The following is a 9,584-nucleotide window of genomic DNA, read 5'->3' as shown; positions in this document are numbered from 1 at the left end:
TATACTGGATAATGTAGCAGCAAAATTAACAGTAATTCCAGTATATGTCATCAGTAGAAAAGAAGCCGTTTTTGTTTTTTTGTTTTGCAAACTTTTTTCAACTTGTATGTGGACTTTAAACGATTCAGATCTCTTTTTTGTTCAATTTAGTTGTAAGATATCAGCTCACTTTTCATTCACACAGTTATTTTTTGGAACCCATTCAACTTAAATATTATTATAATTTGTAAACAAATGATAATAATAATAATATATTATAATAGTAATATATAGTAATATATCTCAATCGTGCACCTTTTGTCACGGATCCACTGGTCTCTCTCTTTCTACCTCACTGCCGTCACAGCGCTCATTCTCCACTGAGTTCTGATTACATGCACCTGCATATAATTAGGGGCTAATCAAGGACTGCATATATACCCCACATTCACACACACCATACACAATAGTATCTCTGAGACTCCAGACCTTTCTACAATGTCAAACATTCCTGTGTCCTCATTATTGCCTGCAAGTATCATAAAACTGTTGTGAGTTATCTGTTCATCGTGCCTATACCCTGTCTGGATATTACTCACCTGCTGTTTGCCACTCTGCTCAACTGGATTTACTCACAATGTTTACATCACTGTTTCAATAAACCCTGCTACTGAGTTCATATCTCTGCCTCCGTGAGTCTCTCCGTGACACCTTTAACTTTTAAAACCCTCACGCTTTTATTTTGACATTCTGAACTCTCCAGGAAGTCCTTTATGTGTCTGTTTGTAGGAAAGTTCACAGTAGTTTTATTCGCTTCTTATTCAAATTCTGGTAAAAACGCACCTCCGGTGCTGTTCTAAATGCGTATAAGTGAACCAAACTATTGAGCATCTACATCTGAGATGTTGTTCGTGAGTAGCGCTCAAATATTGCACACCACTGTGAAGGCAATACAAATCTACAAATTAGAAAAGAAGCAAATTTGTTGTTTTTTCATTACCCAATTAGCACTCTTACCACCTGTGACCTCATTACACAGCATACCTACGTGACTTGATAGTGGTGTGCCGTGGTATTCATGAAAAGTGTGCCATGGCAGAAAACAAACACTGGTCTACCATAATTACCTTTATATAGAAAACATAGAAGTCTATGATTAATTAGCATTTATATGTAAAGCAAACGAAACAGACTGATCTCACATTGAAATCCAGAAAAACGCTGCCTCCAGAGGCTGTAAATGGAGGTAGGAAGGGACCAAGGCACGTCTGAATCCAAAGTTCACTTCATATCCTGTCTAATGAGATACCTACATCTGATCAATTTTTGAAGGCAGCATAGATGTATTCTTTGCTGCCTATGAAATCCCACAATCCTGTGTGCGCCGTTCCACAACGGTTGAGCTAAAAAAAAAAAAAAATTTAAAAAGTCAGCCAAAGAGGCAGTTGATAGCCAATTTGTGTATAAATGTACATTTTTATTCACTTTTTCCAAATTTTGATTTCATTTCTAGCGAGAAAGTAGTATTGGAGTTATTAAATATACACTTGTTTATCGCCAAAACTCTCTTGATTTAGTTCTAGATTATTAGACCTTTTAGTCCGACCGAAACTCAATGAAGCAGACGCGTTAACTTTAGTGGACATAAGATGTTGATAATCAGTTGCTGGTATCCTAGCAACGATGTGACGTTATGCTGCCTCAGTAGCCTGTCCAAAAACCAGTTTCTGGAGGTACCTTCATACCAGCTTAACAGGATGTAATACAGTGAAGAGGAATGCATATTTTATAAACTGATACCCCAACTCCCAAAACTTAACCTAACCATCAGTGGAGTAAAAAAAAAAATATATTACAGGGAAAGATGCGACCACTGAATCGCGCTCATCACTGATTACTTCGATTACTTCCTGGTTTCTACACGGGATTCAAACCAGGGTCTCCCATGCTGTTGACAATAATCACACTTCTGGTCATAAAAAGGAAGGTGAACACGTCTGAGCCGATGCAAAAAAATGTCTGAAGGTAGATGACGCTTGTCAGTGAGATGGCACAATGTGTCTGATTCTAAGTTACTGGAACTCTCAGAGACAAAATGCCAAATTACTTTGTGATCATGTTGAAGTAAATGTGTGTGTTTTTTGGGATGTAGGCCTATCCTAGAGCTAAAGAGCTAAAGTTCAGTCAATGCTTCACTATTGAAAGGGCAGTGTGTTTACTGTGTATTGTGATTGTTCTTCAGGGCTTGGTTTGATCTTGTAGGAGCGTGTTGTTGAGACAGAGGCCATCATTCTGGTCTGTTGGGAGTAGTTCTGTATAGGGAGCATCCAGTGTCTGGCTTGTGAACTACTTATGAACAAATCACTTGATCTTTTATTGGTTTGCAACAGACATTTGTAGGCCATTAGTATGCGTGCACACACAAACACAGACACACAGATACACACACACCTTTGACACAAATCTGCTGTGTGATTCCAATGAGGAAGTTCTTGTCATTATTTCCTGAACTTGTGCTTGTTGTTGGACATAAAAATCACCTGGTCTATTGACATGCGAGAATGAATTATTGTGCTGTACCACTGAATCTCAGAAACTCTGCTACAAAGCATTAAACTCTCTCCCTCTCCCTTTGTGTCTCTCAGTTCCTCCCTCTCGCTCTTGCTGGTGTTCCATTGACCCATATTCCTCTGGTAGTTCTTTAAAGCTACAGAGCCGCAGTCAGCCTCCAAGCCAAAGTAGCACCGACACAAAAAAAAAACCCCAGGACAAAGAAAAACATAAGAATTTACAGAGAAAATAAAAGAAACAAAAAGAAAGGAAACAAATGAGGGCTCAAGATAGAAAGAAAGAAAGAAAGAAAGAAAAAAGAGCTTCATTTGTTGAACTTATTTATGCCACATGGCTCATTGTAATGATGATTCTAAATAACAGTCAAGACTCACTTCTTTACAAACTGCCATAAGACATTAATTAGCAACTTTTGTGTGAATACTACGACACCTAAAGCCATTCAAGTATTAAAAATAATGCAGAGCAAATAAATCTATTTGGTGAGTACAGTATGCACACACTGAGCTGGTAAGGCCAGACAGCTGATGTGTTTTTAGAGGTTTACAGCTGCCCATTGGCCATGTTGGACGGAGGGTCTGATGGAGGCTTCTCTGTTTGCTATGGCAACTGCATGAGTCCTGATACCGTGCTTCCAGCATCACCATTATTTCTGCTTTAGCTGTTTAAGTGTCCTCTAAAAGATGTGTTTGTGCACAACAAGGATGTTGGGTAAGACATTAGGATGGTGTTTTGTTGGGTCACTTTTAGGCATGTTTGGCCTTTAAAAAAGGAAACCATTGTTGCAAAATTAAATCTGCGGTGCTAAATGTTTACTTTTGTCTGTCTAAAGTTTCAATTCAGGAACTCTTGGATTTGATTTGTTTAATGTGTGCATTATAACTATAATTTTTCCGGCATATGTTCTTTCACAACACACACACGAGCGCACACACACACACACAAACAATACAGATAAAGCAGTTTCAAAGCTTTTTGTTTCAAAATCTTATTTGTTTTATATTCAACTTTGGTCTAGGTCTGTATTTCCATTTAAAGAGTACAATCAATCGCCTCTGTGATATTTCTTGAATGAATTACTGTTTAAATGCTGCAGATCTCTCTGAGCACGACTCTCTGAATGTACATTTTTTAAGTGGTTTATTTTATCATTAGTGGCTTATATGTGTCATTTTGTGTCATTATTTGTCATTATTCAGGTACAGGTTCCATGGACAATTAAACAGGCAGAAACAGTTTCTCCTTTTGCTGTATGAAATATGTAAAGGGAAAAAAGAGAGGGCTGAGATGAAGAAGGTTTCTGCACTGCCTCAGACAGCCCAGTGCTCAGCTACAGTATATGCAAATATGTGCTGAACTTCATGAGTCTAATGAGTCACTTCCAGCAACAACTCTATTTGACATTGTGCATAATTACATTGACTTTTTCAGAGAGTTTTGCATTATATTGTGCACACTGCCCAAAAAAAATTGTTGGCTCAACGACCATAACATATATAAAATAAATATAGCTTCTACTCAGAAATGTACATATTTATAACATTTTTAGCTTTACTTAATTCTCATTAAAGTGTACAACACAAAATATCAATTTTATGGTGGAGGTACATTTAAAGTAAATTAATAAACGTGAGTTCCTTAAACTTCTTTAGCTTACAAATGAATAAAATTAAGATTTTAAGCACTACTAACCCAAACAAACAAGTACAGAACTGATGTTGTGGGGAATACCCATAAGCCCTTGTGCTTGAATAATTTAAGCATATTTGTTTGGTCAAAATGAACTTATAGGGCCATTTAATTAGTTGTTAGATTTTAGTTAATTATAGTATAATTGATGTTGTTCAACAGTAAATAGTTGTTTCGTGCTAGTCACCTTTAGGGTGATAAGTGTTCCATTAATGTTCAACTTGTATCCTGTTCAATCCATGTGATTTTTGTCCTGCGCATGTGAATATGCATAGCTGAAGTGCAGCTTAAAGGTGCTGTAAGCGATTTTAGCGTTCTGAAGCTTTCAGGTCACTGAACTGTTGAATTAGCCACGCCCCCTCATTACAAAACCCCTCCCTCCAAAGATAATTTTGAGATCAAAACTGAGCAACAGAGCAGCATTGTTTGTTCCTGTGCTGTCAGATTCAACAGTGGCACACTAGCGCCCTCAACTGACAAACATTGTGAATCATTGCCTCAATTATCCACTTCAAATACAACACTATGAGAACTAGCGAAATGATTGACAGGTGAAAAGCATCAATGAAAAAAGCATCAAACTCATATTTGTTTGCTGTTTACAAAGTCTACAGCTGTCACAGAGACCGGTGAGATATCTCATGACACTTATTTCATTAATATCTTTAAGGGAGTAGGAAAAAATGTGGCATAATTTCCATGAAAAAATAGCTTACAGCACCTTTAATGTGCACTTGTTCTGGTAATCAAGTTTAATGACTGACCTCATTTTCTTTTGAGACAGTTAAATTAAGTAGTAACAGTGACATTTATGTTCATTTGAAACAAGTCTTATTCATGAGACACATTTTTAAGTAAATTAAGTTGATTGAACCGATATATTTTTGTATTTCTAATGAAGGTTTTCTAGTTGTGCTTGAACATAAGTTGAATTTACTTAAAATGCATGATGCGATAATGCTACATATATGCTATATTTAAGTAAATCCAACACATATTTTTTTCATCATTTACATATTTATATATATTTTCAAATTAATTGCTGCCTTTTCACTACAATTGTATCTTTCCTTTAAAGTACAAAAAAAAAAAAAAAAAACAAACAAAAAAAAAACAAAAAAAAACAGTATTCTGTTTTCTTTGAGCTACCAGAAAGGGGCTAGCATGTTTTGCATGCTGTGTTGATGTGCATTTGATAAATAAACTTGGCACATGGGCACTAGCTTGGTCTTATATATATAGAGAGAGAGAGAGAGAGAGCACAGGTTTGTCGTCTTACAAAAAAAACAACAACAAAAAAAAATTCACTGTCTCTATATTAAACATAATGAGGCAAGCAGGCAAAAGGCGAATTTCGTACACACACTCACGCAGTGTGACAACCGCAAGACATTCACCAAACCGTGGTCCAAATGAAAATGAAAATGGGGGTTAAAAAGAAGGAAAAAAATTATATATATTTATGTTCGTGGCCGTTCTGCAATGTATGTACTTTTCTCTGGCGTGTTTGTGAGTGAGTGAGGCTGCGGGCGGTTAGTGATGTCGTTGGTTGACTATTGAGCTCCCGTCTGACCTACTTTTATACTTCGCATCAGCTCAGCGCTGTTTACAGGCGCTCGGCAGCGGAGGATGTGGACCCGGTTACTAAAGGAACACACGGAACCCATTGCAGAAACGCCGTGCCGCGTGCTCTTCCATACCGGTTTACCGCGGGATTCCTCAGTTCGTGTGTTTTATACATTTTTCGTCCGACTTCGGAGTGGCTCTCTCGTGGGTTGTTATTGTGAAGGCGCGAGCTCACTCGTGGCTCCAGATGAGAGGTGAGGACAGAAATGTAACCTACAGTGAAATACGGACCTGCAGTCTTTAATACACGGTAAGATTTCCCGTGATGTTTATTTATTTATTTATTTTTTTTAAATATTTGTATTATTATTATTATTTGTTTTTTACATTGTCAATGAGAAAGCAGTTAAATTGTACCGAACTCTTCTGAACGCATTAAAGCTCGCTCGTTTGCTTCCATGTTGGATTGTTGGAGCTTTCGTGTGTAAGTCACTCTGAGAAAAAGCTAATGGAAATAGTAAGTCATGCAATTGTGATTATTGAGATATTGAGGTGTCCGGATAGCGCGGAAGCGGTGGTTTCTATGATGTTACCGCGCGCGTTTCCTCACCTTAATGTTTTTTTTTTTATCCCAGGCGTGATAGATTGCATGAGCAGCGCAAATCCAAACACATTCGGAGCTGTGTAAATAAACGATGCAGATATATCAATAAAAACGTTCTAACCATTTCCCCTGACTGTGCTGTTAGTTTGCTTGTTTGAGACTCTCTTAGTTCTGGATTTAGGCTATCTGAAATCTTGGAATGCGGTCAGAATGGGTCACTGCACAATCCGCTGAAACCAGTAGCACCAGTCAGCATAAATCCTGCCAGTCTCGTTGAAGTTTTGAGCCCTAATGGATTTTGAATGATCCAGGCGTTTGCAGCTTTAAAATGATTTGAATCCATTTACACTCATGTGGGAAATTCAGAGGGGCTCAAGTCTGTGGTAATTACGCGCTCCTCTCTCGTTCCGTGTCCTTGGACTTCTGCTGCTATTTGGGCTGGAAGTGCGTGTTTAGGTTCTGTTTGTTGTGGTTCACGAAATGATTTGGACTTTTCAGAGACAAGTGCGTAAGCGTGTTTCTAAGTGTTCTTCTTCTGGAGGTCGTTGAACATTAAGTGATTGGGGAGACCTGGTGAAAGTGTGTGTGTGTTTGGGTGGTTTACGAGGAATTTTTTTTAGGTTACAAACTGGTCATTACAAGGGCATTATGCTATAAATGTTGTTTATGAGGACATTTCTAGTGTCCCCATAATTCAAATTGCTTAAAAAACATACTAAACTATGTTTTTTTTGTTTGAAAATGTAAAAATGCAGAAAGTTGTTTGTGAGGGTTAGGTTTAGGGGTAGGGTTAGGGGATAGAATCTATAGTTCATACAGTATAAAAATCATTATGTCTATGGAGAGTCCTCATAATGATAGCTGCACCAACATATGTGTGTGTGTGTGTGTGTGTGTGTGTGTTTATGGCAGGTCAGGTTATGAAGATTGTATGAAGGTTTTTGAAGTAGTGAACAAGTGTGTGTGAGTGTGTATGGGATCGTGTGGTGGATGTACACACACTGGAAAAAAGAATTGTTGAGCAATCTCAAAAACTATTCTTAAAATAGTCTTAATTGTCCTCAGTAGCATTGCTTTCTTTAGTCAATGTGAATTTGTTTGTTCACTAAATGCAAAAATTCTTGTTCAGGAAACTACTAATTTCATTTGGTCACCATTTCAATTATGTTTACTTCAATCTTTGCCACTGAAGAGAGTGGTATTCTTGCAAGGCAAGACAATACATACAGTTGTTTGACACACAATAGGCCTTAACCCTTAACACACATTTCTCAATAACGGTGACAATCAACAAACCTCATTTAGTTAAAAGTTGAGCTCCTAACATCACCACACAATAGTTGACTAACAGTGGCAACAAAACAAGAACAGCAAAAATAAAATCAGCAAAAAGTAAAAATAAGCCTATAACACTAACCACATAATTGATTCATGTTGAAATATATGCTGGGAACGCGCAAATCAGCAACATTGTTCAGTATGAAACTGTTCGTTCAGACAACTCTGTTTGGCTAGTTGGGACAACATTTGGGGGAATATTGCTGGTCTAACTTGTGTTTTTATGTAGATGCAAATAAATTCACATTCTGTGATTCAGAAACCCCCATAAGTTGGATAAAAATGCAGTTACATTTTTTACAGTGTACATGGGCTCCTGCGTAAAGGTGGTCTTTAGGCTGAATGGTGATGTTGTAAACAGTGTTTGAGAGTGAAGCAATGATTCCCTCACCTTTCACACAGGGGTGAGGGCTGTTCGCATCCTGGAAATCACTTTGTTGTTTTCTGTCCTTATCTGTTTTTCTCTTTTTCTCTCTTGCATTGGTCAGCAGCATATTGTTACTCATTAGAGTTTGCATAGATGCTTCTGTCACTTTTGTGTGTACTGTACATATTGCCCTAAGAGACAAATTAAGGTGTTTAATAGCAGCACAGTAGGATGCCGGATCCTTGCTTCTCTTTTCTGACTTCCTCTCTCTCTTTGTGTCTGTTCATAAATGAGTGAGGAGCACTTGAAATATTACCCTGGCTGATGAAAGCAGCATCTGAGCGCAGAGAGGCAACACAGCTGCATCAGCCCAGCAGCAGTGAATCAGCACTTAACATGTTTTAATGAGCAGATTTTAGCTAAGAGCCACAGTGCTGTATCTGTCAGTCTGTCAATAGAGTCTGGTAGGTATTCTGCATTGTGTAATATAACTGCAAGACATAATTAAAATGAAATTAAAATTAATGTGTTATTTTACCTACAATTTTGTGCTATTTTAAGCAGAATCCTACATTCGTCTTAATTCTACTGAAAACAAAGTGCCAAATTATTCACTCAATTAAACGCCTTTTGTTTTATTTCTGATTTTACAAAAATGACGAGAAGCAAAAATGCACAATAAATAAGATTAAAACATTTAGAAAATTAGAAATTAGAAAATGTAAAACTATTGTAGAACCATATCATTTTTACTGGTCTGTGTGTGAAATATTAAAATATGTTTCTGAATAATAAAACAAATTATAATACTGAATACAAGGGAGATTTAGAACTGCCAAAGTTTTTTTTATTTTTTATTTATTTTTTACATGTACAATGCTATTAACACATTATTTTGGGACTCGAAATTCTGTGAATTACCTTGGAGTACAATGTAAATACAAAGGATGTGCAAAACAGTTTTCATAATTGACTATAGTTGATCGGTTGTTTGAATGACTAGTCTGCATTAAAGGAATAGTTCACCCAAAATGAAAATTCTCTCATCATTTACTCACCCTCATGCCATCCCAAATACAGTATGTATGCCTTTTTTCTTTTCTTTTCTTTTTTTTTTTTTTTTTGTGCAGAAACCAAATAAAGATTTTTAGAAGAATATTTCGGCTCTGTTGGTCCTCACAATGCAACTGAACGGTGGCCAGAACTCTGAAAGTCCAAATATCAAATAAAGGCATCATAAAAGTAGGGATGCACAATATATCAGTGGCCATATCGGTATCGGCCGGTATATTAAAAACAATAAATTAGATTTCACAAGATGAATGTTAGACCCGACCCTCACTGCCATCTGTGTAATAACACTGCAGTAGGTACCTACTTACACATGTTCTGGGAATGCCCTATAGTGGATTCATTTTGGTCCTTTGTGAAGACTATGCTTTCAGATACTGCAGCCAAAAAGACTATCTT

The 9,584-nt window shown here is 37.1% G+C and overlaps 1 protein-coding gene across 1 annotated transcript in view; it reads left to right on the top strand.

Moving 5' to 3' along the window:
* The first annotated feature begins 5,889 nt into the window (after positions 1-5,889).
* LOC127438741 (neuronal PAS domain-containing protein 2-like) overlaps positions 5,890-9,584 on the top strand; it is a 46,272-nt gene continuing 42,577 nt past the window's right edge. The window contains exon 1 of the mRNA XM_051694565.1: positions 5,890-6,115. The gene's annotated coding sequence lies outside the window, so the exon portion shown is untranslated. The remainder of the gene's footprint in view (positions 6,116-9,584) is intronic.

This window comes from Myxocyprinus asiaticus, chromosome 4 (genome assembly GCF_019703515.2).
Source record: "Myxocyprinus asiaticus isolate MX2 ecotype Aquarium Trade chromosome 4, UBuf_Myxa_2, whole genome shotgun sequence".
NCBI lineage: Eukaryota > Metazoa > Chordata > Actinopteri > Cypriniformes > Catostomidae > Myxocyprinus > Myxocyprinus asiaticus.
This window is presented reverse-complemented; position numbering and strand designations above follow the sequence as displayed.